The following is a 22,014-nucleotide window of genomic DNA, read 5'->3' on the forward strand; positions in this document are numbered from 1 at the left end:
CATGAGGCTGTCTACCTCAGGGAATGCCAGTGGCACAAAGTAGCAGTCCTGATGTCTTTCCAGCCTCATCTCAGCTTTTGTCGTCCTGCTGTCTGGACTGGGGTGCTGGGGTGGGGAACACCATGGGAATAGTAACCACTGTGCCCCTCCTCGCCCAGCTCCTGGAAGTTAGGGGACCTCAGAGCTGCAAGGAGATGGGGCTGTGGCAGCAGGTCCACAGCTGCTGCACGATGCTTCCAAAACACTGTCAAGTGTGATAGAATTTGATCCACAGATCACAACACTCAAAGCTTTTTGAAATTTTCTCCATTTAACTTCCTCGTCTTCTCTCTGATTTTTTTTTTCTTGAATCCATTATCAAATGCAACTTCCTTTAAAGATGAGTCATCTCAGATGACTTAACACAGAGATCAGGATCTGCCATTAGGCCCCACAGATTTTCAATCAGTATTAAGATGCAGAGAATCCTCAGCAGGTCCTATGTTCTGAGACCTTCTTTATGCCTCCATTGTTGGTATTTTTTTAACTAGTGACCATAGCTGGAAAACAAAAGTACCTGTTTGCTAGCTGCTCAGCATCTTCCTGAACACTTTCTAAATTCATGGGGACTGGTCATAGACATTTAGTATCTTTCTCCTTTTTTTTTTTTTTTTTTTAGATTTTATTTATTTAATAATGAGAGACACAGAGAGGCAGAGACATAGGTAGAGGGAGAAGCAGGATCCCCATGGAAAGTCCGATTCCAGACTCAATCCCAGGCCCCCAGGATCATGCCCTGAGCCAAAGGCAGATGCTCAACCACTGAGCCACCCAGGTGTCCCTCTCCTTCTAAGTTCATGAGGATTGAAGATCAAGTCTTACATTTTGAAATTCAGAATTCATTAAATAAATATTTTTGAATAGTTCTCAAATATTCTAGGAGCCAAAGATAGAACAGAACAAAATAGAAAAAAATCTTTTCTTTCTGGTGCTTTTTTTTTTTTTAAAGATTTTATTTATTTATTCATGAGAGACACACATAGAGAGGCAGAGACATAGGCAGAGGGAGAAGCAGGCTCCCTGCGAGGAGCCCAATGCGGGACTCGATCCCAGGACCCAGGATCACTAACTGAGCCAAAGGCAGATGCCCAACCGCTGAGCCACCCAGACGTCCCCTCTGGTGCTCAATTATAGTGGGAGAGGAGAGGCAGTGAGCACATGATTAAGCATATAATATGTCAAGTGGTTGTATGTGGGATGGAAATATAAATATGAACATATCATGTATAGTTTAGTGGACTAAAAGCATCAAGGTTGCTAGTTAAATGGCATAAATCAATGTGTTTTATTTTCTATTTTCATTGCTTTGTCTTTACTCAGGCCATAAACACTTTTTAATGAAATGTGTATCCTTCTGTGTTCCTGAAAGACAAAGAGGCAGGAGAGGACTTCTCATGTGTGATCTCTTAGTTTCCAAAAGGAGGCTTGTGGCGCATCTACAGGTGCAACTACTAGCATCTGTGGCTCTCACACCCTCCTAACAAAGGTCTCAAGGTAATTGTAAAAGCCCTCCATCAAATGCTTTCAGGAGCTTTCTCCTGTCAGGGCAGCCAGAGAACTTTCAGCATCCGTGACCTGAATCACAAACTTCAGAATGGCTCTCATTTTTCAAAAGTAGAAGTTAGTTGCCAACAATATCCTGTTTGGCTGTAGGTGACTCTGGGATTTTTCTCACCGGCCTATCACTGATATTTTATATATCTACTCAAATGTCTTACAAGAAAACACACATCCTTTTAAGAACAGTTAGTTGTCACGGATACATTCTAAGTAAAGCATTCTGGGCAGGAGGTTTAGCACTTATGAAAGAATTTAGCCAACGTTAGCCTCAGTGTACCATGAAGAGACAGACACAAATGAGCATATGTGCACACACACCATCAGTTCGTGGCAAGAAGAGAAGTTTTCTAGAGTGCCAGGTTCCCAACAACTACAATTTCAAGAGGATTTCAAAAGAAACTAATAACTGCAAAATTATATGTGAGATTGATATTTAAGAGGGAAATAGCCTGAGGGCACAATCTTACCTTTTGATAATGTTGTGCCCACAGTTGAAAGATTCTTCAAGGGCACCCCGGTGGCTCAGCGGTTTAGTGCCGCCTTCAGCCCAGGGCGTGATCCTGGAGACCTGGGATCGAGTCCCACGTCAGGCTCCCTGCATGGAGCCTGCTTCTCCCTCTGCCTGTGTCTGTGCCTCTCTCTCTGTGTGTCTCTCATGAATAAATAAATAAAAATTAAAAAAAAAAAGAAAAAGAAAGATTCTTCGATTTCAAGTCAAATGCCAAGAAAGATATAACAAATTGTACATTTAAAAAGTTAAGGGACACCTGGCTGGCTCAGCAGTTGAGCCTCTGCCTTTAGCTCACGGGGTGTGATCCTGGGGCCTGGGATCGAGTCCCGCATCGGGCTCCCTGCAAGGAGCCTGCTTCTCTCTCTCCCTGTGTCTCTGCCTCTCTCTCTGTGTCTCTCATGAATAAATAAATAAAATCTTAAAAAAAAAATTCAAGAATCTACAGAGGCTTCCATAAGGGGCTGGATAAAAAGATAAAAATTATTTATATTGAAAAACTAAAGATAATAACAAAAAAAAATCATCGAAATCTAAAATGTCTAGACTGGAAGTGGCAGGCAAATTCCCAAAGTATTGCATATTATTTTAGGAAGGCACTTTTCTTCATTGCTTCTACAGCACCTTGCTCAGACACTCCTACTCGTGTTCCAACTATAGTGTCAGTTTTCCCAGTCTGTCTCCACCATTAGTCTATGAATTCCTCAAGAGCCGGAAGCATGTTGCTTTGTTTCTTCCATGCGTGGCACAGAATCCAGCACCTGGTTTGTGCTGAAGCAATGCTTATTGAGCAAATGCATGAGTGAAGGGCAGTAAGCTGAGTGCTGAATGAGTTATGTACTCTGTGTGTACTCTGTGACACATGAATATCCTACCAAGGTAAGCAAAAAAAAATAAAAAATAAAAAGTAGATCATTTTTCAATGATTATTTTTTTTTAAATCTTTTTTTATTTTTTTAAATTTATGATAGTCACAGAGAGAGAGAGAGAGAGGCAGAGACATAGGCAGAGGGAGAAGCAGGCTCCATGCACCGGGAGCCCGACGTGGGATTCGATCCCGGGTCTCCAGGATCGCGCCCTGGGCCAAAGGCAGGCGCCAAACCGCTGCGCCACCCAGGGATCCCCATTTTTCAATGATTATAAAGACACAGCTCATTATTTCCAAGATATGCACAGGCTAAAAATAGAAACAGTTCAGAAAGGATTTAAATAAGCTAATGGTTGACGGTTCCACATGGATTATTTGAAGGAAGCTAGGACAGGAAAAGATAAAACATGTCACAAAGGTGTGTGTATCCAGAGAGCTGAACAAAGGTGATGGTGCCAGGTATGCAGAATGTGTTCAATAAAACTCTTGTCACCTTCCCTTGTTTGTTCCAGGGTGAATAGTCCTTGATCAACTGGAGGCTGTCGCCAGTGATGTAAAGATGCTTCTCTGGAAAGGCTGCTATTTTACATGGCAAGAAGTTGTGGCTCTCAGAGACATTGGCTCTTCTGTGTGTTTAATGAAGCGCCTGCCTGTCTCCGTGGAACTTAAAGAACTAGTGGAACCTGGATGAATCCGAGTGTGGTAAGGAGCAGCTGGCAGAGAGCTGGGGTGTGCTTAGCTGCCTCTCCATTTCCTCCACATCAGTCTCCCTGGGCACAATTCCTTTCTCCTGGAGTCCCTTGAATCTGTCTCAATCTTGCCCTGTCCTGAGCCCCAGCCCCATGCTGTCCATTCCTGGGTGACCAACAGCTGTGATTGTTTTACTGCTTTGGGCCACAGGACTGTCACAATGATACAAGATGGTAGCCCTTACTAAAGGCTGTTTTTTTGTTTTTTGTTTTTTGTTTTTTTTAACCAAACTCCCAGGTCCTTGAGGGTGACAGTGGTCATTTAATAGCTGTGCCTTAGATCAGAGGCCCCTTCTCAACTGGTGCCATGGTATCTCTTGCTCTTTGTGGTTCCATTTCCCACCTTGTGGCCTTCCCCCCTTCCTTCCATTTAGCACCCTGGTCCGGGTCCCTCATTGTGTCCAATGCCCTTCTCACTACTTATGTAGCTTGAGGAACTTTCATAAAGAAATCTGCCGTCGGGTTGCCTGGGTGGCTCAGCGGTTGAGTGTCTGCCTTTGGCTCAGGGCATGATCCTGGAGTCCCAGGACTGAGTCCCACATTGGGCTTCCTGTATGGGGCCTGCTTCTCCCCTTGCCTATGTCTCTGCCTCTCTCTCTCACCCTCTCTCTCTCTCTCTCTCTGTGTTTCTCATGAATAAATAAATAAAATCTTAAAAAAAAAAAAGAAATGTGCCGTTCCTCAGCAACCTCTCACCTTAAAAATGTGTCTTTATACTGAAATTCCAATTTACAAATTAAGACTGTTGTTTTACAATTGTATTCTTTGCTTTATAAAAGAATTTTTCACAGAATTCTTCAAATTGTTCTTTTATTTTTTTTCAAGATTTATTTATTTATTTGAGAGAGAGAGCATGCGTGCACAAGTAGGGAGTGGGGGAAGGAGAGAAGCAGACTCCCTGCTGAGCATGGTGGAGCCTGATGAGGGGGCTCCATCTTGTGACCCTGAGATCATGACCTGAGCTGAAATCAGAGCCAGAAGCTTAACTGACTGAGCCACCCAGAAGCCCCACAAATTGTTCTTTTAAAGTCACATTTAAGCAGCAATTTAATTTACAGGAAGTAGATTTACACATATATGTTCTCATTATATTTTCATGTCCTTATGGACAAAGGTTTTTAAAAAAATTCCCATGTGCCAGGCGTCTTGCTTCATACAGAGTTGTGCGAAAAACAGCTGCCAAGTGAACGAATGAACACAAGTCAAAGTGAGGAAGAACAATTTGTAATGACTTCTTCAATAGCAACAGAGCCATGTGCAGAGCTGGTCATAATTAATGCTTTTGGGAAAATCTGATTAGCAATTGATAAGGGCTTCCTAAGTGGTGACTTTACAACAGAACCTTGACTCATCTCATTTCTCCTCCCTCCGTATCTACCTGGTAGACTGAGAGCCAGGAGGTGTTAGTATGTAGCAGCATATCATAAGGGGATTCTGTGCTACGATGATCAAGTTTGACGTCGGTGGTTAATAACACTGTCAGAGCTTGTCAGTTTTGCTTATAAGCCTATTTCTCAGGGGTACACAATGAAAATGATGAAAACTGACTTTAATTAGGATCTCAAGGTAAAATCCTAGTTTGATGCCTAGAATTGAGAACAGTAGACATATGCGAATCTTTATTACCACCCCACCCCCCGATTTCTTTTCATTTAATTTGAGTCCCAGTAGTGCACTAGAGCAATTCATGGGAAGTCGGAATAATATTACATTTGGAAATTTAGAGATTCTAAAGCATGTATTTGTGTTTGTAAGCAGCATAAAATAATAAACTTCCCCCATAATTAGCCTAACAGTATTTGTGTATTAGGAATCCAGGAAGAGAACACAATGCATTTCTGTGTATTTCAAATGCAGAAGAAATTCTCATCCAAATCAATTAACCATACATGATCACAGAGGCTAAGAAAAGAATTAACAAGGGTGAAAATTGAGTTAAATCTTGTAGATGACAATATCTAACAAAGTAGTGTGTTCATAACAAGATTCAAGATCTCCAGACAAGTGAACAAATATTTTACTGTATTTAGAGCATGCTACTAGGAGGTAACATTAGTGTCTGGCCATCATTTGTGAGCTACTTACTTTTTTTTTTTAAAGGTTTTATTTATTTATTTATTCATGAGAGACACAGAGAGAGAGAGGCAGAGACACAGGCAGAGGGAGAAGCAGGCTTCCCACAAGGAACCTGATGCGGGAGTCGATCCTGGACCCGGGGATCACACCCTGAGCCAAAGGCAGAGGCTCACCCGCGGAGCCACCCAGACATCCCTGTGAGCTACTTACCTGAGATCTAGTTGGCACCTCCAGGTGTGGCTGAATTACTGGTTGTCTTTCCTGGAGTCCCAGGCATTGCTGATTCATGCTGCTGTGCCACGGGGCTGCCATTCACCATGGCCTGGCCTCCCCCACTCCCCTCTTCTCTCCTTCCTCGTTAGTCTCTTCCTAATCCTTTGTGTGAAGGTCAATCTCCAACCCAGAAACACTATCTAAATGCTTACACAGATAAATTTATGGCTAATGTCAGATCTATTTCTCGGTGAGCTCTCAAAGTAGGCTTGCAACAGAGATGGGAGAAATACCCATCCAGAAAACTAGTCAAAGTCATTCACAGGAATAAACAAAAGAAGAAAGGCTGATCAGCAAATTAGTTAACAAGGACTTACTGCTGCTCATAGGTTGTAGAGGACCCTCTTAGACTAGAACCTGGGGGAATGGACATAATTGTTAACCCCTGGGTCTCTAAAATGATTTTATTTTATTATTTTTTAAAGATTGTTATTTATTTATTCATGAGAGACACACAGAGAGAGGCAGAGACACAGGCAGAGGGAGAAGCAGGCTCCACACAGGGAGCCCGATGTGGGACTCGATCCCGGAACTCTGGGATCATGCCCTGGGCCGAAGGTGGTGCTAAACCGGTGAGCCACCCGGGCTGCCTTAAAGTGATTTTATTTACTCTCAGAATCACTGTAGTAATTCTACTATAGTGCTAATGAAAGACAATTACAGACACATATACACACACAGACACAGGTATATTAGATTTTTCTCCTATCATCAGGAAGCAAAACAGTAAATGTTCCAAAAGTACACAAAACAAATATGTACAATTAAAAAAATTATAATTATTTGCATCTTGGAAGCTTCTAGATCTCTTGCCTCATCACAACTCCATCCTTCCCCTTAAATGTGATACTGTTTTTCAGGGCCACCTGGGTGGCTCAGTCAGTTAATCATCTGCCTTTGGCTTGAGTCATGATCTCAGGGTCCTGGGATCAAGTCCAGAGTGGGGTTCCCTGCTCAGTGGGAAGTCTGCTTATCCTTCTCCCTCTGTCCCCTGCACCCATCTTGTGCACTCTCTCTCTCAAATAATTAAATAAAATCTTTAAAAAAAATATAGTTTTTCATGAAATACATCATGTCTTTTTACTTATTTTAAATGGACTGAAGATTAATTTTTGTACGGTTTGCTTACATTGCTTTCAGAGTTAGTTCTAAAAGGGTCTTGATGAAAACAGATATAAATGCACTAATTTACATAAGTATGTGAATGTGTGTTCATCTTTTCTGTTCTCATTTCCCGTGTGTTATATTTTCCTCATCTGCCTGTTTTTAATTCTCTTTCTTGTTCTATTGGATTGGATGTATTTACATGTGCCACCTAAAATTCTTTCCAGACCAAAGTGTGACGTTAATAAAACAAAAACAGGGATCCCTGGGTGGCGCAGCGGTTTAGCGCCTGCCTTTGGCCCAGGGCGCGATCCTGGAGATCTGGGATCGAATCCCACGTCAGGCTCCCGGTGCATGGAGCCTGCTTCGCCCTCTGCCTGTGTCTCTGCCTCTCTCTCTCTCACTGTGTGCCTATCATAAAAAAAAAAAAAAAAAAAAAAAAAAAAAAAAAAAAAAAATTAAAAAAAAAAAAAAAAAAACAAAAAAAAAACAAAAACAGACTTATTCAGGACATACTGACAACCAAAATTAGCGTTTCCAAAAGTTTAAAGTTTAATCCATTAAAAATGGATTCCAACACATATATCAGAAAATAATATTTTATTTTTTAAAAAGATTTTAGTTATTTATTCATGATAAACACAAGGAGAGAGGCAGAGACACAGGCAGAGGGATTAGCAGGCTCTCTCTGGGGAGCCTGATGTGGAACTAGATCCCGGGACTCTGAAATCATGACCTGGGCCAAAGGCAAGCAGTCAACCACTGAGCCACTCAGGCGCCCCCGGAAAATAATACTTTGAATAACATCTCCCAATAAAACCAAGTATGAATGCTTAGAGAAGTGATGCAACATTGTACCTAGAAAAGAAGGAAACAAACTCTTTCTCAGTTTAAGTGGAACATTCAAGAGGTTTATTCTTAGATCTGCACACATTAATTTAGATAGAACCCTTACTCAGGGCAACTTTATGCTCCAAATCCTTCTTTTCTTTTCATTGACCTCTAATTTCATTTTTCCCATTTCCCTGATGCATCTGATGCCCACCAAAATTTATGCATTTCAAAGCACTATGCCATATGGGGGGGATTGCTCTATAAGCTCCCTTTGGAACCTTGGAATATTTCCATGGTTTCTTCTACTGGGCCCTCAATCAGAAGACTTATTTCTAGGCAGTGGGCTCTGACAATGTCTGGTGTAAAGACATCTGGGTGTCTTCCATGTTCTTACGTTTGGGAAGTGGGTGATGAGAGGAGTTGTTTTGTTGGGAAGCAGCCTTCAGTGGACACCCCACAGGAGGACTGACCAGGGCCCTCTGGGAAGCAGTTTGACAGGGGGGACCGAAGGTAGGGTCTCCTCTGCTCTACCCCCTGCTGCCCAGAGGCTGGTCCAGACTAACCTCCTGTGGTGTGTTTCTCCCTGGCACCTTTCAGGGTTGGGGTGGTGATGGGAGGCAGGTCAGGTGCAGCTCTTCTCTCTAACTCACTGCTATGACCCCAGAGATACATCCAGCTGGCTCCCAGGAGCTAGAAGATGTACCTCCCTCTCATTTTTGTATAAGAAAATAATCACATATTATTATTATTATTCTATTGTTTTTTAAGTTTTTATTTGAATTCCAGTTAGTTAACATACAGTGTAATATTAGCTTCAAGTATATAGTATTGTAATTCAACACTTCCATACAACACCCAGTACCTATCACAACAAATGTCCTCCTAACTCCCATCACTTATTTCTCCCATTCCCCTACATACCTCCCCTCAGGTCACCATCAGCTTGGTCTCTATAGTTAAGAGTAGGCTTCTTGGTTTGCAACTCTCTCTCTTTTATTCCCCCTTTGCTCATTTGTTTCTTAAATTCCACATATGAGTGAAATCATATGGTATTTGTCTTTCTCTAACTTATTTTGCTTAGCATAATACCCTAGCTCTATCCATGTCGTTACAAATGGCAAGATTTTTCCTTTATGGTCATGTAATATGGCCACATTTATCCATAAATCAGTCTCTGGAAACCTGGGCTTTTTTCATAATTTGGCTATTGTAGGCAACACTTTTATAAAACCTAAGGGGGGGCGGGAAACCTCAAGGGGCGTGCATCTCTTTGAATTAGTATTTTTGTATCCTTTGGATAAATGCCTACTAGTGCAATTTCTGGATCATAAGGCAGTTCTATTTTTCACTTTTTAAAAAAATTTATTTATTTATTTATGATAGTCACACAGAGAGAGAGAGAGAGGCAGAGACACAGGCAGAGGGAGAAGCAGGCTCCATGCACCGGGAGCCCTACGTGGGATTCGATCCCAGGTCTCCAGGATCGCGCCCTGGGCCAAAGGCAGGCGCCAAACCGCTGCGCCACCCAGGGATCCCTATTTTTCACTTAAAAAAAAATTTTTTTTTTAAAAATTTTTATTTATTTATGATAGTCACAGAGATAGAGAGAGGCAGAGACACAGGCAGAGGGAGAAGCAGGCTCCATGCACCGGGAGCCTGACGTGGGATTCAATCCCAGATCTCCAGGATCACGCCCTGGGCCAAAGGCAGGCGCCAAACTGCTGCGCCACCCAGGGATCCCCCTATTTTTCACTTTTTGAGGAACCTCCATACTGTTTTTCCAGAGTGGCTGCAGCAGCTTGCATTCCCACCAACAGCACTGCAATTCTATTATTAAAGAAACAGCAAACAAGGAGAATCTTCTCCTCTTGCTTCACAGTGGTTTGTTGCTGCCCAAAGTAGCACATGCCCTGAAGGAGCCCGGTGCTGTGGGCTGTAACCTGGCTTTGGGAGGGAGGGATTAGAAGCCCAGCTCCACAGTAATGTGCTGCCAGCTGTTGGCAGGGAAATTGACCTCTCAGATCCTCTTTTGAATTTGTACAACGGTTCGTGGTAGCTATGACAAAGAGATAATGTGGGTAGAAGGCTAGCAGGGTGCCTCGGTAACCATTAGCCTTCTCCCACTCACATCTTACTTCTCTTTATAGGGAAAGAATTAATTACAAATGACCAGCAAGAATTAGAAAGCAGCATAGTCTTATAATCAAGCAACCACAGCTTTCAAAGCATGTGCCACAGGCTAGCCTCCTGAAGGCCAGTGGCTCCAGTGAGAAATTATAATAACTAACCCTGAGATTTTTGTACATTATCTTATTTAATATTCTTAGCAACTGCTGAGGTGGTTTTTATTTTTTTATTTATTTTTAATTTTTTTTGAGGTGGGTTTTATTACCCATGTTTACAAGTGGGGAAACCAGAGTCAGAGATGAAGTGTCTTGCCCAGCTGATGGATTTAGAACTCAGTCTTTAGTGCTTGTTGACCAGCAACATTGTCAGACCCTCTGAATCTCTGTGTACACTAAATTAGTACAACAACTTTCTCTGTCCATTCTAAAAACTACTGAAAATAGAGACTACTCTTTGTTTGTTTGATGGGGAAACAGGTTCAGAAAGGCACCCATTTGCCCATATACCTAATTGGACCTAAAACCCTACCAGAAAACCTCAATTTAGTCTCCAGTCTTAGTGGGTTCCATCGGGGAATTTATGACACTTCCACACTCCCTGGGCTTCCAGCACCTTTCTAAATGGCTTTATTTTTTTTTTTATAGCAATAATAACTGCCTGACTCTTATTTCTTTGTTGTCTGTTCTGCACTCCAAGTTTGGCTCCCAAGGCAGGGACCTGGGCTCTTTCCTTGTCAGTGGTCTCCCCAGCATGCACCATCCACCGGTAGATAGCCAGTGAGGATTTGTGCAATGAATGGATTTCTAAAGTCTGTAAGTCTAGCTACCTGCAATTGCAGAGGGGTAATGAGTACAGGTCATCTCTTTCAGCTAACAGGTTTATATCTTAACAGGGAGTTTTCTGTAGCACTTTAACTCAGATTTACTATCAGATTTACTGATAGTAAAAGCACCGGGCAGGCTGTTTGGGGGTTGAGCCTTAGGCAGAAGAATCTTTGCATCCATTCAGATCACCTTACCCAGGTAACTACCTGTACCTTAAGTGGTAGACTGGATCTGAATTCCAGGCTGTGCTTTAATGATGATTCTCCTGGTGGAAATTTCTGGTAGGAAAGAGAAACCGTTCTGGAGGGCTGCTTGTTTTGTCTGGGTAAGAGTTCCCCGCCAATGGCTTTTACTGCTTCTCAGACTGTCCTTGTCCCCTAAGTGAACTTCCTAGGGCTTATCATTTTTCTTACTCTATTTTTATGTTCTGAAAATGGGTTCCAATTAGCAACTTGACTGTTTATAGATCAGAATATCTAGCTTTTGGGGGGAATGGTGGAGGGCTGTGCCAATCAATGATGATGCAGTTCAATAGAATGGATGCAATTAGCGGGGTCTGTATATACAAATTTTCAACCGCTCTCTTCGGTATGAAGAGCACACGGTTCAAATCATTGTTAAAAATCCTCGGGGAAAAACAAACAAACAAACAAACAAACAACACCAGTTAGTCTAATAATTAGGAGCAAGAAATTTAGTCAGGACCGTCTTGAAATCTCCTTTGCCCAATTCAGGCTTTGAGAAATGGTGAGAGTGTGTGAGTGTGTGTGTGTGTGTGTGTGTGTGTGTGTGTACGCGCATGCGACCGGTGAAATAGGGGTCCTGCGTTTGCTTATTTAGGTTACCAGTTATTTTCCCACCCTCTTCTCGCAGCGTTTCCTTGCAAATCAAACCGTTCCTCTCCCTTCCCTCGGCTTCCTCAACCCGGAGGATTCAAAAACGATGGAGAGAGACTCCGCCCTCTCATGAATATGCAACCGCGAGGGGCGGGGACGGAGCCGGGGAGACCAGCCCTGCGAGGAAATTGACCCAGGGCCGCGGGATCGGGCTCCGCCGGCCGCCCCGCCCTGCGCCCGCGCCCCCGCCGACCTGCGCGCCGGCCGAGCCGCGGGCCCGGGGAGCCCCTCGCCCGGAGGAGGGTCAGCGCCCTTGCCCTCGCCGGGGGCATGTGGCATCTGAGCAGCCCCTCGGAGCCGCAGGGAACTCCCGCCGGGAAGGCCAACGCCGGCCGGATTAACGTCTCCCGACGGCGGGGCCCGAGGTCCCGCCCTTTGTGGTGCAAATGAGGGGCGCTCAGGGGCCCCGGGGGCGGCGCTCGCCCGGGTGCAAGTTTGCGCGCGGCTGCTCCGAGACTTCCTTCACACTTTGAGCTCGGCGCGGGATGCTCGGATCCTCCCGGGGAGCCCCCTGCCATCGTGGAGGGATGCTGAGGAAGGTAAGTGGGTGTCCTTTGCCGGCTGTCCCCTCTCCCTCACGTTTGCAGGGGGACCACCCAGCAGCAGGTGGCTGCAATCCTGTGCGCGTGTAACGCTTTTTCGGAAACGAGGGTGAGAGCAGGCGGGGGTCGGCGGCTCTGGGGAGGAGCCGGGCAGAGCCGTTGGACGGCGAAGGTTGGGAAAGTTGGTGCCCAGCAGGTGCCGTGGGCGAGCGCGCCGAGCGGTCCCCCGGCGCCCCGAGCACAAAGCCCGCGCGCCGGCGCGGCCGCGTTGCCATGGCAGCAGGGGCGGGGCCGAGCCACGGCGTGCCTGGGTTGCCGGGCGACGGAGGGGCGCGGGAGGGGGGGATGCAAAATCTTCGGGAGCTTTTCCCCAAGATGAGCCAACTTTTGTCTCGCCCCGATCGTTAACTCAAGTGTATTGGCCGACACTTGTCCTTCGGTGAGGCAATCAGGCTACCACCTGCTGAATGCTGTAGTCCTCTGCTTTCGAAATGTTGGATTGTGGTCTGATAGAAGGCATGGAAAAGTTAGAAAATACTCCTTTCTAAAGTAATAACAATAAGTACTCTGTTTCATATAGCATCAGCTGAAGGATATTCCTTAATTTTTATTTTTTAAAAAAGATTTATTTATTTATTCATCAGACACACACACACACACACACACACACACAGAGGCAGAGACACAGGCAAAGGGAGAAGCAGGCTCCATGCAGGGAGCCGGATTCGGGACTCAATCCCTGGACTCCAGGATCACGTCCTGAGCCAAAGGCAGAGGCCCAACCGCTGAACCACTCAGGCGTCCCTTTATTATTAAAAAAATACGGAACCCGGTTTGGATGCATGCAGACGAATTGGCCTTCAACCTTCCAACATAGTGACCAAAATCTTTGCAAAATAAAAGCACATGCAGTAGGTAGCAGGCACAGTGTGAAACGTTCAAACAGTTGCATCTTAACATGTTTTACAAAGACACGAATTTCACAAAGCTTGAAGGAGAATATCTTTTTTTCACTGGACATTTTCTTACATGTAAATGTGCCAGATAATTTTGGCTTATTATCTCAAAGATTATTTGTTTTAGCCATACACTGCAGAAAAAATATTGGAAAGGAATTTGAATGCTCTTTTCCAGAGTAGTGATTGACAGCTACAGTAGTATTTTTACACCCTCCCTGCCTTTCCCATTTATCCTATTATAGCTAAAGCTATCTTTTGGTGTTTTTAGTTTGTTTCTCAGATTTTCATTGTGTTTGTCAAAGATACTGATCTGTTAATAGTTCATAAGCTGCATTCCAGCTTTATTGATTTATTTATTTATTTATTTTGATAAATAATATTTATTGATTTATTTCTTTTTCTGCTTCCAATTATTTAATTAATTAACTTATTTAGAGAGAGTGCACGAGGGTAGGGATGGGTGGGCAGAGGGAGAGGGAGAGAGAGAATCTTAAGCAGGCTCCATGCTCAGGGCAGAACCCCACGTGGGGCTCCATCTCATGACCTTGAGATCCTGATCTGAGCAGAAATCAGGAGTGGGTCGCTTAACCCACTGAGCCACCCAGGTGCCCCTCATGCCTCTGATTTGAAATTATCTATGTGGGGACGCCTGAGTGGCTCAGTCAGTGAAATGTCTGCCTTCAGCTCAGGTCATGATCCCAGTGTCCTGGGATGGAGCCCCCCGTGCCTATGTATAGAGCCAGACTTGGGATTAAGTGGTGAGAGAGACATACAAAGTTGAATTAGAAAAATTCACAGTTTAGGGAGAGGAAAAGGCTAGAAAGCAACTATAAATCCATTCTGATATGTTCTTATATAGAAATTGCACCCAGGATATCCCCTGCCACTGATCTGAACAGAGTTGAGCTTTGTGCTTCATCTATGCCATCACCTTTGCCTTTGCAATGCACACGTTATTCATGGACCGATTTAAACTCTGAGGAAGATGAGACTTGGAAAGTACAGTAATTTGCCTCAGGTCTTACAGTTAGTAAGTGGTAAAGTCAGGATCTAAATCCAAATATGACTGCTAGGACATGCTGCTTCTGAAGCATTAAATCTTTTATCCCCATATCCCTACCAAATTACTGTATTTGGATCATTCTTAATAGTGACTATAAATATCTAAAAATAATTATGTGGTTTTCTTTTTGGTTGAGATGTTTTCAAAGTCAGATATCTCTAAAGTCAAATATTAGTTGCATTTCTGAAGAGTATATGTTCTTTCTACTGGAATGTTGCTATTGTCAATTATCTTATTTTCAGGGGTCCCTGAGGAGCTAATGAAAAACAAAGAATTTGATTATTCAAATCAAGTTTTAAGAGTATTAGAGATACTTATTTATCTCTAATGTTTGAGATAATAATGTTTATGAAAGCATTCTATTTTATAAATAATTATAGAATTAGATTTGTTTAAAGTAAAATACACTACTTAGCATTCCGGTTTTTATTACCTTTCTTAATTTTAAATCTTTTAAATCAGATTTATTATCTTTTGCTGGCAGTGGCTTTAGTACATGATAGTTGGAAAGTGCTTTCTGAGTAGTTGTCCTGGAGAGTTCAGGTAGGTACCTGATTTGACCTGATCAGAACCCTGAAAACCACTGTGAACTGATTTTATAAGCGTATTTTACTATAAAAAATATTTTTCTAAATAGATTACAGGATCCATGAAGGCAAGAACCAGGTCTTTTTTGTGTTCAGAACCCATCTTTCAGTATCAAGTACAACATTCTTCATAAATATTAAGTGGCAGGAGAAACAAAAGTAAATTTTATTGGGCCAATGAAATATAGAGTAGAAATAATCCTTTAAAATACATAGTATCAAGAGTCACAAAAGTTCTAATTATTTGCTGATCTGTTTTTTTCATGGTACTATACTACAAACTTCTAGGCAGTACCTATTTTACCAATAGAAAAACTGAGCCACAGTGATTAGTATATAAAGTATTTTCCGAGGACGCCTGGGTGGCTTAGCGGTTGAGCATCTGCCATCGGCCCAGGGCGTGATCCTGAGATGTGGGATGGAGCCCCACGTCGGGCTCCCTGCATGGAGCCTGCTTCTCCCTCTACCTGTGTCTGTGCCTCTCTGTCTCTTTGTGTCTCTCATGAATAAATAAATAAAATCTTTAAAAAAAAATAAAAGAGCATTTTCCAATGTTCTGTCTGAATTGAAATTCACAACCACCCCATGCAATAATTCCCATTACTATTTTTTTAAATATATAAAGACATAGAAACTCAGAGAAGTTGAGTGACGTGGTCAGAGTCAGCCAGAGAGGATACCAAATGATTTTGTGCACTAGGCTCTTGAAAACTAGATGCTTCGGGAACCTAAGCCTCTAGACAGACACGGGGATGCCAGATGTAAGATGCCTTCCAAGGTTTCACATCTGGGCAGAAGGGAAGAGACCCTCTTTTAAAAGACAAGTATAGACAGAGTCAAGGCCAATGAAAGGAAGACATGCTCAGTAGGGTAAAAGAAAGTGAAGGGAAACAGTGAAATGAAGTTCATAAAAGAAGGAACCAGTGTCCACAATTGGTAGTGAGGAGCCCTGGATATATTAGTTTTCTAGGATTGCTCTAACAAGGTAGCACAGACTGGTTGATTGAAACAACAGACATTCATGGTCTCATAGTTCTGGAGGCTGCAAGTCCCAAGTCAGGGTGTCAGTGGGGTTGTTTTCTTTCTGATACCCTTCCTTAGCTTGCACATGGCCATCTTTATGCTGTATCCTCACATTCTCTTCCTCTGTGTGTACATAGTCTGTGTCCTAATCTCTTCTTAGGACACCTGTCCTGTTGGATTAGAGCCCACCCACATGACCTCATTTTACCTGAATTGCCTGTTTAAAGGCCCTGTCTCCACATACAATCACATTCGGAGGGAGGGTTAGAACTTCAACATGTGAACTTGGGGAGAACTCATTTCAGTCCGTAATGGAAAAGTGAACTTGATCTATTATTCTGAAGACATGGCCTATTGCAGTTGCTTTCTTCCTGCGAGTATTTTCTCCTGGCACAAATAAATGTTTGAGCAAGTTGTGGCAATTTTTTTACATCAGTGTATTCCACTGGATGTACAAAGGGGAAAAAAAGAGAAGATGAGAAGATATTCAGAACTGGATTCTTCTATATTTAGCTTGCTTCATACTTTATTTTCACTCTCACCTCTGGAGGGCCAGCTTCAAGCCTTGTCAAGTTTTGACAAGGGCAGACGAAGCAGATGATAATCCCATTGCCAGCTAGGTCTAACCTATCTCTCTGCCTTTTTTTGAGCTCTGGAGTGCATACAATTTGAGTCCTACAGTCTTATGCACTCCCTGTGTACCGTGATGAATCCAGTAAAAATGAACACACAATACTGAGAGGACAATGAAGCATAGATTTTACAACCCTCACAGCCATGGAGCTAAGCTAGGGTGACCTATCTGAATGGTTTTTCTAGCTTATTTAAATAAGATGTGTTCAGCGTGGGATCCCTGGGTGGTGCAGCGGTTTGGCGCCTGCCTTTGGCCCAGGGCGCGATCCTGGAGACCCGGGATCGAATCCCACATCGGGCTCCCTGCATGGAGCCTGCTTCTCCCTCTGCCTGTGTCTCTGCCCCTCTCTCTCTCTCTCTGTGACCATCATAAATAAATAAAAATTAAAAAAAAAAAAAAAAAAAAAAAAAAAAAAAAAAAAAAAGATGTGTTCAGCGTAAAATTTCAGACTGTAAAAGGCAGCCAGAAGAATTTGAAAGTTTTCTCTGAGGCACTGAGCAGCTTACAAAGTTATAATTGGAATGTGTTGCAAAGACTCAAAGTATTAAAAAGCTGTGGTCATAGAATAACAGGGGCGAGGGGGAAGCCTGTGAGTCTTGTGGCCAGCGCCTTGCTCAAAGCACAGAGACTGCTTTGTAAAGGTAGGAATCAGTGCTGTGTTTCAAGACAGCCAAAGAAGATTCCAGAGTCTTCTATAATAAAAGTTTCTGTATCTAACCAGTCATCAGAATCTCAAAGTACTTTTGTTTCCTTGACTTCCTTCATTACTTCACGTTCAGCCTTCAGAAAAGGCTGAAACATACCTGTCTACTTTTCTTCATGCAATATCTTGTGATTTGCTAAAAGAGTTTTTATAGGTCACTTCTTGGCCCTTTTTTTGTAAGTTGAACTGAAACTCTGTCCATTGTTTTTAGGAATCTGTTTCTATTAGTCCCACAAAAGCTACCCCTCACCATCTGGCATTGTGGAGTTGTTATTTATGTCTTCATGGCACCTTCCTGACTTGTTCCCTTTGGGGACCATCCTATTTACGTCAAGTATGAGGCTCCGGACTATATTCTGAAATATCCCTACTGAAGAATATGCATCCAATATACTTGGTGGAGCTTTTTCAAGAAATACCAGAAGCTTTCGAAATGCACTCTCTGGATGTGATCCAGTAGCTTTCCATTCCATGATGGGTGGTTTCAGAAACAGGTTCTTGTGTGGAATAGCTATTGTTACCCAGCCAAAAAAAGAGTGCCTATTTCTCAGAGCAATGCATACTTAATTAGTAAAGGGATTGATGCCAGTGCCTGGAATTTGAAAAGTCAGCTTTGAAAGTTAGTGTAAGTCCCTGAAGGGCAAAACTATGTATTTTTCCTGATATGAGCCAGATGTTGGTCTAACTGGTCAGTTGTGCGTTTCGGCTGACATCGGTCCAGGAGGTGGGTTGACCTGCTTCATAGCTACTTCTGTGACACTTTTTCATTAAAAGTTTGCCTCAGAGGCACTCCCCTTAAATTAGGAGAAAAGTGCCAAAGATATGTGTAAGGAAAACCTACCGTCCATGGCTGTTTAGACTTCTCCAGATTTTGATACAGTGAAATACCTTTCACTCCCCTGTGTTACTGAAGAAAATCATGCCCTTGAAGTGGCTTGAAAGTTCCCAGGCAGTCAGCAAGTATTTATCAATCACTTACTATCTACTCAGTGCTGACAGGGCATAAGAAGATATATCATGAGTTTTCTCCTCAGGTAGCTGATCCTGGAGTTCCGGGTAAACAGGCATGAAAATAGGAAAGCTCTGTTGTGTGCACCGCTAGACAAAGGGCAGCCTCAGCTGGGGCTGGGTGGCCAGGGAGCTACATCCTCCTTCCTCTCTGTGGCTTTGAAGATGCTTATCTCCTTCAAGTTCTCATCTTCCCAACCCCCTAAGCCCAGGCCCTTTTTGGCTTTCAGAGTCTTGCTTCAATCCGGTAAGGATGCTCAAGAAATCCTATCTTTGAATGTGTTTACACCTGGGTGAGTCTGGCCACAGGATTCTAAGCCTTTATACACCTGGAGGAAACTCATCACCATTTGAAGGAAATAAAAGAAGGGGCTAGGGTTGAAGGAGCAGAAGAGACAACCATTTCTAATCTCTTCCCTCACTAAGAGTAGTTGTAAATCCTTGGCAAGCCATAAAAACACTGCTTAAGTGTACATTTGAAGGACAGAAAGGTATGTGGCAACAACATAAGACTATGAGACTGTGTTGAGGGCAACAGCAGGGCAGAGAGGAGAAAAACACTGGTCCAGAACCCTAGATGGTGACAGAAGATAGGGCAGCAGCAAGTGGTCATTATCTCAAGCCTGGGAAGAAAATAAACATGGCAACTGGGAAGCCAGCTCCGGAAACAGAAGTACCCCCTGGGGTTATCCTCCGGAAGCCCCAAGCTTCACACTCCTCACCCACTGGACCCCAGCTGAGCAGCAGGGATTTGGAGCTGGAGGGGTCCTCTGTAGGAAGTGTAGATGCCTCTGTTCCTTGCCTTTCAAGGCGGAACATACATTCAGTTCAGTGTTAGATTTACAAGAAAACAAGTTTGCTTGTTTGTTTTTCAAGCATACCACTGTTTCATGTGCATGCATTCAGTATTTGGGGCTGGCTCCGAGACATAGTCATTGTATATCTATTGCTAAGGAAAATATATGCCAAATTCCAAACAAGTGAAATGTATTTTTATTGCACTAAGTGTTTGTGAAGATTAGTGAAGATTAGTGCAACAAGAACTTTATTTGGCTGGCCAAATGTAAGAGCAAAGAGCATCAGTGGAGGGTTAGGACATGTGCATGTAAGCTTTGTGTCTAATACCAATTAAGAAATGTTTAGCAAGCCAAATTCCCAGAGGTTACATTTTGTTATCTGTAAGAGGAGGGACTTGATTACATAATTTCTAAGGCTCTTTATTGTCTGGAATCCTGTCCTTTCTAAAAGGCAGCCTGAAATGGAATGTGTCTTCTCTAAGAATCCCAAATGCTCAGTCCTGTGCCTTTTCACCCATTAGTTTTCCAGGGACCCTATGGGACTATAACTGTCAGTGATAATGTTACCAACCTGTTTTCATGCACAAAGTTGGGAAAGTCCAGGAAAAGTTTTAGAGGTGAGAAGTTACTAGCTTTTCTTAATTCATACTCTCGGTTCATGGCTTTGTAAAAATGTAATTGTCTTTGGATGCTCCTGGCTTTCGTGTCTTGACTGTGAGCTCTCAGCTTTGAGAAGCCATCAGGCTATACAGCAGTCATAGTGCCATAAAATGTCACAGTCCTTTGAGGCTGTTTTTGTTGTGATTATATTATATTTCAAGTCGAATATCACAGGATGTATCCTCAACCCAAACGCGTAATTTCTTTGGATTGGGAACTTAGAAGGATATCCCTGTGTAGTCAATTGCAACAAAACAAAGTGAAGTACAATTATCATTTAGTGTAGAATATGTAATAGGGTAAATACTTACATATTTACAAATAGTGTAAACTATGAAGCATAACATGAAATTCTGAAAAATTTTAAATTTTGGTATTTTAATTTATATTTTAAATGAACTAGTGGATCAAAGCTTAAGAGAAAAAAAAAAAGAAAGAGAACAATTTTTTCCCATCTATCTCTTAAATATGTCTGTGACTTGAAAGCTAGGAACCACACTACTTATACTCACATTTTTAGTGGGTTGGAAGATAGTTAAAATAATGTGGAAATCAACTGTTCCTCTGTGGGAATATATTCTCTGGAGAAAAGTGTAAGCAGTTTTACAATTAAATATATTAATCACTGTCAGCTCTGGGAATCTGCCCAAACAAATCATTGTTCCAGCGATGTTTGTGTTGAGCCAACTTGAACAGTCAACCACTGAATGAAGCACTTTTTTACCCCTAAAAGACATGATTTGGCCGGTAAGAATTTGGCTATGCAATTAAATGTTCACCAATTAGGAGCTAAAAGCTCTGGATTTGGAAAAGTTTGGTATTTTAATGATCCAAAGTATAAATAGTTTTTTACCCCCCACAATAAATAACAGATGTAAAAATTTTAATTTCATATTGGCCAGTCTTCACAGCCACACTGCAAGCCGTACACTAAAGGTATTGAGGATAATAAGAAAAACTAGAATGCCACTAGCAGTGAGAAACTATTTTTAAAAGAAAAAGAAGGGCCAATTCCTTCAGAAAATGACTTAAGATTCTTTTCCTATTAAACTTGAGAAAAGTGAAAGAATTTTCCAAGAATGTTGACCAGTGATGGAGTCTCTGTCCATCTAGTAAAAATACAGTTTTTACTAGAACTCTAATCAGAAGTTTAGGAGTCACATTGCCTCTTCTAAAGGCAATAGGAGACAACATGATCAAGATTTGATGAGTATTATACCTGCAGATTTTAATCGCAGGCACTTTGTGCTAGTTATGACTAGATGGGTGTAAAGGAGAAGAGACAGCAGAAGTCCCCAGCCACTGAATGGAAGGCACCAGGCAGGACAGAAGCTACGGAAGCAGACTGGAAGGAGGGTAGGGACAGTGCTTCCCAGTGTCCTTGTTTGGCTCTTTCTTTGGGAAAGGTGCTTCTGGAATTTTTACTGGCATCCGATTTATGCAAACAGCTTATGAGAAGATGGGAAAGATTGGGGCAGCCCGGGTGGCTCGACGGTTTAACACCGCCTTCAGCCCAGGGCCTGATCCTGGACACCCAGGATCGAGTCCCACATTGGGCTCCCTGCATGGGGCCTGCTTCTCCCTCTGCCTGTGTCTCTGCCTCTCTCTCTCTCTCTCACTCTCGCTCTCGCTCTCTCTGTGTCTCTCATGAATAAATAAATAAAATCTTAAAAAAAAAAGAGAGAAGATGGGAAAGATATAACCCAAGTAGCTGGGCTAAAGGCTATGTATGAATTAGATGATAGAAAACAACATCCTTCATTAGTTATTTTTATTCAAGTAGTTTCATATTAAACATTAGTGTTCTTGATGGTTTAATTTGCTAATTAAACAAAAAGATCTATCCCGCTGGTTTACTAAAAATCTAACTTAAAAAACTGATGACATGGGTTTTCATAGTGGGAAAGATGGCAGGAAAGCACGAAAAACTCTTATTTTACTTAGAAAATTAAGTGTATTAATTTTTAAAAATTGTGTGAATTTAAAAAAATATGTAACTTATTTATGTGCTGCGAAATTAGAGGGTAGAAAACAGCATCTACTGAAAAGTCGCCTCCTGTCTTCTCCTGTCTTCCACCCCACTACCATTTCCATGTCACCAGCTCCCTGGAAGCTGCCAGTATTACCTGCTTCTTCCATATGCTTCAGAGGAAGTCTGGACCTGTGTTAGTGAATATAAT

At 42.6% G+C, this 22,014-nt stretch overlaps 1 long non-coding RNA gene across 1 annotated transcript in view; it reads left to right on the forward strand.

Annotated features, from left to right (window-relative positions):
• The first annotated feature begins 12,130 nt into the window (after positions 1-12,130).
• Positions 12,131-22,014, forward strand: part of LOC144295825 (uncharacterized) — a 67,624-nt gene continuing 57,740 nt past the window's right edge. Inside the window, exon 1 of the long non-coding RNA XR_013362918.1 lies at positions 12,131-12,397. This is a non-coding gene — a long non-coding RNA (uncharacterized LOC144295825). The remainder of the gene's footprint in view (positions 12,398-22,014) is intronic.

Source organism: Canis aureus, chromosome 24, assembly GCF_053574225.1.
Source record: "Canis aureus isolate CA01 chromosome 24, VMU_Caureus_v.1.0, whole genome shotgun sequence".
Lineage (NCBI taxonomy): Eukaryota > Metazoa > Chordata > Mammalia > Carnivora > Canidae > Canis > Canis aureus.